This window comes from Amblyomma maculatum, chromosome 11, assembly GCF_055883805.1.
Source record: "Amblyomma maculatum isolate TAMU_Amacu chromosome 11, ASM5588380v1, whole genome shotgun sequence".
Taxonomy (NCBI): domain Eukaryota; kingdom Metazoa; phylum Arthropoda; class Arachnida; order Ixodida; family Ixodidae; genus Amblyomma; species Amblyomma maculatum.
The window spans coordinates 65,977,665-65,987,666 of NC_139354.1; positions in this window are offsets into that span (position 1 = coordinate 65,977,665).

The following is a 10,002-nucleotide window of genomic DNA, read 5'->3' on the forward strand; positions in this document are numbered from 1 at the left end:
TAAGAAATTATCTTGAAGAAACGGATGATAATATACTTTAATAATATTAAGCGAGCTAGTTTTCGATGACAGGAAAGGTGTTCAAGCCCAGCACGAATGTTTCATGTCGTGACAATACAAAACCGTAAGTACTCTGAAAAATGAAACGAGCCGCGCGGTTTTACGTGGATTTGAGCTTCTTTAATGAAGTAATAAGATATTTCTAGGTTAAACCTGACTGAAGGTGAGCTCTTTCAAACTTTTTAAAGCAAGCTCTCTGAACTGTTAGGTCATTGTTATTAGAGTATTCATATGGGATGCAATGACAATTCGTAGTAAAACAGATTAGCTTTGTTTTGGAGGGGCTAAAGATCATTAGCCGCAACTGGCACCTATAGTTAATAGAACCGAGGTTAGCTGGCGAAAATAGGCGGTCAGAGTCTTGAAATGGTTCGGTAAACAACACAGTCGTCGGTGAACCGTATAATTTGGGAAGAAACTCAATTTGGTAAGGTAATAATAAATATTATAAAGACCAGTGGACTTATCACACACACCTGGGGTGCACAATGTGTGACTCAGGCCATTACAGATTTAGAGATAATAATATAATTGAACATGAACGTTAGAATAAAGCAAGTCTGGTTCACAGTTGTACCTGAGGGTGAATATTGAGATGTGATAGCTAGAGATTTAGTTCTAGGTAGGGAAACGAAAAATTGCTTTCGAAAATCCAGAAACAGAGCATCAACTTGAATTCTGGCATTTAAAGAAACAAGTCGTCTGTAAATTCAGCGAGCTCAGTGTAGCTAAAAAAAATCGTTGCGAAAGCCGTGCTGATATTTAACATGAATTTATGCTTTTAAGTAATTTCGGAAAGTATCCTAGGGGACAACTTCGCTAAATTTGCTTGTGACTTCATAAGCAGTCATGCGCTCATCGGTTCGTCGCTATAGCCAGCCACAGACTGCTGAATTGAGTTGTTCCCATTTATTAGCGCTACGCCATTCTCCAGAGCCACCCCTCCTACCCAACAACGCTCATATAATAGAGATATGAGGAAAGAAGTGCTCCATCTCTTCTGTGACTCTTCCACTGTTGGGTTAAATAAAACGCTCTGAGTTTATCAGGGACTTGTAATGCTTCCTCGGGAAGGTTGTCCTCAACATAAGTAGAACCCTCTTGTTTAGCCTCCACGTTAAAGCCCTATAGGTGAGTACAGGTAAGATGCCACTGTTGTATACTTTCCTCTTGAGTGATACCGGTAAGCTACTAGTCATAATCTGCGAGTGCTTGCCAAATGCGCGCCATCCCGATTTTATAGTTCCTTCTTTATTTCCTTTTCGTGGTCCGGATCTGCCGTTACTATACCTGTCCTAAGTAGACATTCGCCGACTACTTCCAGTGTTTCGCTACCTAACTTAAACTGCTGTTTCTTCCCGAAGCTGTTGAACATTGCCTTAGTCTTCTGGATTTTGATTTTTAAGCCTGCCTTTCTACCCTTCCTGTCTAGGTCATCAATCATTATTTGCAGTTCATCCCCCGGGTTACTCAGCAAGGCAATGTCATTCGCAAATCGCAGATTACTGAGGTATTCACCATATACCCTTATCACCTACTGCTCCCATTCCAAGTCTGTGAATACTTCCTCTAAGCAAACTGTGAATAGTACTTGGGAGATCGTGTCTACGTGCCTAACACCTTTCTTTATGAAATTTTTTTTACTTTCTTTATGCAGAACTATGGTTGCTGTGCAGCCACTATATATATACATCTTCCAGCACTTTCAAGTATGGCTCGTCTACCCCCTGATTTCGCAATGCCTGCATCACCGCCGAGGTTTCAACTGAGCCCAATGCTTTTTTCGTAATCAATAAATGCTATGTATAAGTGCTGGTTATATTCCGAGCATTTTTCTATCACCTGGTAGATGGTATGGACACGACCTATAATAGAGTACCGTTTCCGAAAACCTGCTTGATCCTTTGCTTGATTGCAGACTAAGGTTTTCCTGATTTTATTAGTGATTGCCATATTAGAAACCGTATACGTAACAGACAGTAGGTTGATTGGTCTGTAATTTTTAAGGTCCTTAGAATCCCTTTTCTTATGAACAAGGATGATGTTCGCATTCTTCCATGGTTCCGGTACCGTCGATGACACCAGGCACTGAGTATACAGGCTGGCCAGTTTTTCTAGCACGATATCCTCGCCTCCTTCAACAAATCTGTAGTTATCTGATGCTCTCCAGCTAATTTCCCCCTTTTTATAGTTTCTAATGCTTTCTTGACCTCCTCCTTCGTCACTGGTGGAACGTCTGACTGTTTTCCCTAACGCCAATTACCTTACGGTCATGAATACTTTGGCTACTATAGAGATCTGTATAGAGCTCCTCGGCTACTTTGACTATCTTGTCCATATTCGCGATGACGTTGCCCACCTTGTTCCTTATCGCATACATCTGGTTTTTGCCTATGCCCAAAACATTCTTTACCGCTTTAAGCCTTCCCCCGTTCTTTACAACATGCTCAAGTTTTTTCATATTATACTTCATTATATTGGCCACCTTGCGCCGGCCAATTCTATCTGGTCTATTGTATTGGAAGCTTTCATACTCTGGCATTTCTTAATCAAATCTTTCGTCTCCTTAGACAGCTTACCGGTATCGTCTCTAACTATCCTACCGCCTACTTCTACAGCGCACTCAGTTATAATATCTCTGAAATTATTGTTCATTGCTTCTAGGGTAATGTCGCCATCCTCGGTTAGAGCTGAATATCTATTCTGTAGCGAGATCCTGAGCTCTTCTGCCCTCCCACTCACCGCTAATTCGTTGATGGGTTTCTTTCTTACCAATCTATTGCGTTCGTTCTTCAGATTTAGGGTAATTCGGGAACTCACCATCCTGTGGTTATTGCATCGCACTTTCCCGATTACCTCTACATCTTATATAATGGCGAGGGTTGAACACAGTATGAAGTCAACTTCATTTTTTGTCTCCCGTTAGGACATTTCCATGTCCATTTCAGGTTGTTCCGTTTGCTAAAGAAGGTATTCACGATTCTTAACTTATTACGCACTGCAAACTCAACTATCGTACTCCCCGCTGCTATTCCTAGAACCAATGCCATAGTCACCTCCGCATAGTAGTTTACTCTGCGGTTTCAGCTTTATGTATGGCTTAGGGGAATCACTTTACGTGTGAGCACCCCTTGCGTCTCGTCGTTGACCATTCCCATTCGGAGGTAGAAGACTCCTAGTGGTATGACATTGTCTCTACGTCGAACTCCGGGGCACATCCATCTCAGCATTCTAACGAACATTTTGTCCTAGAAACTCGCTGTTGTTGTAGTTGTTTTTGTGGTTGTTGTTGTCCAAATAACTTATGGCACGTATACCCACAGAGGGGGATTGGCCAAGAATTGGGTAGCAAATAAAGTTTTATTATTATTTTTTATCATATTTTTTTTTCTTTTTAGTATACTTGCATATAAAAATGATTTGAGGGGTAGAGAAAAGGACAAAAAACGGGAAATAATTGAAATATAAAATGAAAAGTGGTAACACTCACGGAAGATTGACACTACAATTGTAGAACAAGTGATGTTTAAATATTTAGCAAGGCAAACGATTTGAGTCTAGTAAAAAAAATTGCATGGCGGTAAAAACCGACCTGTGACTGTGCCCAAGAATGGTGGCGCCAAACGATAACATCGGGCTGCTTAAACTAAGGCCAAGATTTTGCAATGGCCTTTTCATCAACTGTTTTCTCACCGTAGTAAAGCGGCGACAAAACAGTAAAAAGTGATCTAATGTTTCTTGTTCACCGCAAAATGCGTAGACGGGAGACAGTGCCAAACCGGACCTGTAAAGATAGAAATTTAAAGGTGGGATACGGCATCGCAGCCTTGTTAGAGAAATCTCAAGTTGCCGTGAATGACATAATTTTCTATTTCAAGAATAATTTAGATGCAGGTAGTCATCAGAACTTAAAAGATGTCCATTTTTCATATTTAATAGAACGTTTCTCTGAAACCTCGCTGCAGTGATGTACGCTGTCGCCGGAAGGATAGATAGTACGGGCCCATTAAGGGACTCTTTTGCCAAATTGTCAGAATATTCATTTAAAATCAGATTGCTGTGGCCTGGTACTCATACCATATGTGCGATTTTCAAATTTCTAGGGATCAGGGAGACAAATGTTTTTACTATTGCAGAATCCACCGACGAAGAGAGGGATGAGCCCAAGGATAGAGAGTCGGAAATTACAGCCACTTTAGAAAAAGAGGAGTCTAATTTCCTTAAAGCGAGTACCACCGCCAGAAACTCCGCTTCAAAAATTGGGGTGAAGTCCGGAAGCCGGACAGAAAAAAAAAAGCAGTCTAAATGTGGCCAATATATACCTACACCCGCCTTTTCATTACTTTGAGACGCGTCAGCAGCTACTACTAAACTAGCAGAAAGGCTTATTAAATGATCTTCTAATAATCCGTTTAAAATAACGGATGATAAGTTTTTAGCATTATTCGGGAATATGTCGTCAAAGACAATTTCAATAGATGAACCGATGGTTTGTATGGGTAGAATACTAGGAAAGGAAACATTTAAAGGGTCCAGCAAATTTTTGACCATAACAACCTGCGGGGTGCGAAATTTAGGCCAATAGACACCGAAAAAGGAGGTCGGTTGACAGCAAAAAATAGACATAAATCGGTGAAACTCTGATTCATATATCCTTAAGTACGTCTGAACGGTTAGAATTTGTAATCTATATATCAAGGGTGGAATCCGAGCTTCAAGGTAGAGCACATTGTTGGCAATAAATTTTGGAAGTCCAAGACACAACCGAAGCGCTTCTCGCTCCAAGAGAACAAGCGGTCGAATTTTATAAGCTGCTGATCCAGAAATCAAGACTGAACTGAACTCTAAAATTGGACGCACATACATAACATAAACCATTAAAAGGACATCTCTCCGCATTCCTGGGACGACTAATTCGGCGCAACATGCCCACGGCCCGAGCCCCTTTAGTAGCAATATGGTTAATGTGTGGCTGCCATGAAAGATTATCATCATAAGTGACCCCTAAATACTTTAATGATTTAACCTGTGGTATTATTTACTCCTGATACATTACAGACAGACTTACAGAATCTTTTATATTGAATACGAGGACTGCGCTTTTGTTCACATTTAATGTGAGACGCAAGCCACACAACCGATTCTCAATAGAGTTTAGGTACGTTTGCAAGTGGAGATAAACAGATTGAATATCCGATGCAGTTGCAAAAAACGCAATATCATCCGCATATACGTAAGTGCGAACGTCATGATTAACAGGTATTGAGCTGAGCAGTATGTTGAAAAGGACTGGTAAAAGGACTGCTCCTTGCGGCACTCCCCTTGGTTTTCTTATATCTGCCAGAATGAACGCCATTTAATGCACGGTAAAACTCTCGGTTTTGGAGGTATTCAGATATCCAGGCTACTAAATGATGTGGATACTGAAGAGATTTTAATTTTTGCAATAGATGCTCAACGCTATCATAGGCCTTGGCTATATCTAGCGTTATCAAAGCAGCGTGCATTTTTTGGCCCCGCGATAAAAGAACTCGACTCTCGAGATCAACATGCGCATTCCAGATGGAACACTTTTGACGGAAACCAATTTGGCAAGGGTTGAGGATATTTTCTTTATTCATGAATTCCGAAATACGTATAAGTATTACTCTTTCAATTAATTTTACAATGTTTGATGTTAATGCAATTAGTCTAATATTATCAATTGACAAGGCACCGCCTTTATTCTTAAGTAAAGGAATTATTTTGGCAAGTTTCCAGTCTGGGTGTATCCAAGCATGTTTGATGGAATAATTTACTAGCTCTAATAACGTCTCAGGTGACTCGTCAAAAAGAATTTTTATAATTTTTAAAGTTACGTTGTCAGGACCAGGAGCAGCGGCTGGTAATCTCATAACTATAGGAGAAAGCTCAGATACGGAAATTTGAGGATCATAAATAACTGGTTTCATTTGCATTACAAATATCGAGCACGAAGGAAGTGCAGACGAGAAAAGCTTCTCCAGTCCTTTGGCAATTTTTTCAATTGCGTCTATCGCTTCATGGGGAGTCAAAATTAAGGAATGTACATTTTATGCTTGCGGAATCTTTTTCCGTGAGCGTAAAAAACCAAAAAGAGCAGTTTGGTTGCCAGATTTAGAGAGGAAATCAAAATGCTTAGCATCATACTCGTCCTTCGCTTTTGCAACTGTACGTTTAAAAGTAGCTGCAATGAACTTGTAATCCTGCCAGTTTTTCGGGCACTGGTTGTGGAGAAGCTTTTTCCATGCCGCCTTTCTACTTCTGTAATCGCCGGAACAATCAGCATTCCACCAAACAGCTGAAGTATTCCCCTTTAAGCTCCGTACCAAGATCTCGGACTTCTTACGGGAATCCTCTATCACCCAGCATAAGCGTTTTGATTTGTGTTCTTCATCCTTGTTGTTCAATGACTGAAGATTAGAGCGTAACGTTAACTGAAAGTTATTATAGTTGATAAATGACTTCAACTGAGAAGTCGCTGAGTTACAGGGCGATTAACTTTGTTGTTGTTGTTGTTGTCCAAATAACATATGGCACATACCCACAGAGGGGGATCGGCCAAGAATTGGGAAGCAAAGATTTTTTGTTTAAGTATACTTGCATAAAAAAATTATTTGAGGGGTAGAGGAAAGGAAACAAAACGGGAATAAGTGAAATATAAAATGAAAAGTGGTAACACTTACGGGAGATTGACACTACAATTGTACAACAAGTGATGTTTAAATATTTAGCAAGGCAAACGATTTGAGTCCAGTAAAAAATTTTGTATGGCGGTAAAAACAGACCTGTGACTGTGCCCAAGGATGGTGGCGCCAAATGATAACAATGTCGGCCTGCTTAAACTAAGGCCAAGCTGTTGCAATGGCCTTTCCATTAACTGTTTTCTCAACGTAGTAAAACGGCGGCAAAACAATAAAAAGTGATCTAATGTTTCTTGTTCACCGCAAAATACGCAGACGGGAGACAGGGCAAACCAGACCTGTAAAGATAGAAATTTAAGGGTGAGATACGGCATCGCAGCCTTGTTAGGGAAATCTCAAGTTGCCGAGAATGACATAATTTTCTATTCCAAGAATAATTTAGATGCAGGTAGTCATCAGATCTTAAAAGATGTCCATTTTTCATATTTAATAGAACGTTTGTTCGAAACCTCGCTGCGGTGATGTACGCTGTCGCCGGAAGGATAGATAATACGGGGCCATTAAGGGACTCGTTTGCCAAATTGTCAGCATATTCATTTAAAGTCACATTGCTGTGGCCTGGTACCCATACCATATGTACAATTTTCAGATGTATAGGCATCAGGGCAGACAAAGGTTTTACTATTGCAGAAACCACCGACGAAGAGAGAGATGAACACAAGGATAGAAAGTCGGAAATTACAGCCACTTTAGAAAAAGAGGAGTCTCATTTCCTTAAAGCGAGTACCACCGCCAGAAACTCCGCTTCAAAAATTGGGGTGAAGTCCGGAAGCCGGACAGAAAAAGACCAGTCTAAATGTGGACAATATATACCCACACCCGCTTTTTCAGTACTTTGAGATGCGTCAGTAGCTACAACTAAACTAGAAGAAAGGCTTCTTAAATGATCTTCTAATAATCTTTTGTTGTTCGCCTCTAAAATTACCGAGTTATCTGTCTTCTTCTTCTTTTACTTCTTGGCTCTTTTTAGTTTTTCCTTCTACTTTATGTTCTTAGTTATTTTCTTTTCGTTGACCTTTTCTTTTTCTTTTATTCGGCTTCTTTTACTCCTTTTCCTTCTTCCTTTTTCTCTTTTACTTCGTCGTCTTCTTCGTCTTTTATTTCTTTTTCTTCGTATTCATCTCCTTTTTTCTTCTTCCTCTTCCACGGTTCCACGGTGACATGGTGCCACGCCGACGGCCTGAAAACCTTGCGTAATCAAGCTTTCACTACAAAAGGACTATTGCTTGAGAACAGATCTCACCTTGAACATGATTAAACCTAAGTATAAAATCAGCTGTTAATCGTCCTTACCTTGTCCGTACGTTGACATTCATGGTACCGTCTTTTTGGGCGCTCCAAAATTTGTCCATATGTCACACTAATAATATGACTTCACAAGACAATAGCAACCGAATAGCGACACATCAAGAAGTCAAATATTATTACATTTTATGAAATATCAACAGGAAGCTCGTGACAAACGTGCGAACACTTTGAGAACATACTTTTCACTAATGCGCAATTTTAGAACTGCACCAAAGCGATCACTGTTTCATTCTCATTTGAAACTTCAGAGATATACTTTTTTTGCTCGTTCCTTCGATTTTTCTCCAAGCGCTTAGGAAGAGTGTCGTTTTATCTGGGTCTCTGGCCATATCCATGTCCTCGCACTAGCAGTGATATATTCCATTTCTAAATTACGTCGGTGGCGATGTCTAGATGAGAGAGGTTCGAGAAAATAAAAGTCTGGCTATCCGCCCCATACTAAAGACCAGCTATTATCAGCACTTAGGAATAAATGTGGGACTTCCGTTTATGTAAAGTCGAATTGTATGAGTTGACGACGTTCTTGCATTAGAGGATCTCAGGTTTGAAGCAATATCTATGCAGATGTAGGTGGACACCGACAAATATATTTGACTCAGTGGTAAGTTATATCCACAGCGATTTTCTCTGCAGCCGGAAAAAGTTCGCTCCTAAAATAAACATGTACCTTGAGGACCTCTCGAAGTTAGGGTACACCTTGCCTCAAACAGTGTTATCATGATTGAGTGAGAGCACAAAAAAGCTTTTCATTGGGTTCAGTTTGTCAGATATTTAGATAATTGCAGGTAGTGGACGCAATGTTAACGCTTTAAAACTCTTCAAGGCCTTTTTTGCCCAGAATGTTACGTTTGTAATTTCTAATTCAAATACCTTTCTGCCATCTTCTTTCGCTACAAGCTTGAAATAGTGAGTAAACGCCAATGTTGTTGTATTAATGGCTTCGGCAAATTTCCTTCTATACGCCACTACACTTTTCCCAATCCCCGTTCTCTGCTGGTTGTATGTTCTAAAGACGACGAAGAAGATCAAGACCAGCTGAACTCTGCCTTCTCCTGCAGTTTAGTGCTTCTGCAATAAACTTCACGTGCAAGAATATAATTTTATTTTCAAGGGATTACTATGGTTAAGTGAATAAAACATAAACAATATTTGCCATATTAATAACACATTTTTGGTAACTTGAACAAACGTAGTCATTGTCATTTTCTTTTATTCCATACCAATTATTATTTTCAAAACATTGAACAATTAAGTGAGCATTGCCGTGTCGGTTCTAAAATGTGTGCATATAAAGGTATACCACTGAAGGAATTGGAAAAAGAAAATCTTAAATTTGAAACCATGAGGAACTACTGGCAAAGCTCTTTTTGTATCAAAGCGAGTGCAAATATATTCATTCTGCTGTGTTTTTTTTTAAGCCTCTTATATTTCCACTGTTAGCTAAAAGCGATTTAGGGTCCTGTATACCTCAAAGTTGAGGGCACTATAGCCATACGAACGTGTCATGGAATGAGCCTGCTGCTGCCGTCTGTACCTCAATGCCGTTAATCTATGAAGCATGAAACCTGGCTCAGTAATGGTGGGCGTCTGATCGTAAATGGGGAATATAACTTCGAGGGTTATGCGTATTCATCCGCACAACGGGTGATTGAGGCTGCGGTCATCTTTTCTAAAATAAAATAAAATCATATTGCTCCAGAAAATATCATTCGGGAAAGAGATTAAAGGGTAATTTGCCTCAAGAGGCCTATATCTCCGTTAAGCTGGCTTTCGCTTCCCGTATAAAAAATTTGACGCACTTTATAAAGAAATTGCCATTTTCGTTCGATACACTGAAGAAAGGTGTCACAATACAGCAGCTTACTAAATAAAGTAATTACTACATGTTACGTGGTGTCGAGAAAGAAGTCAT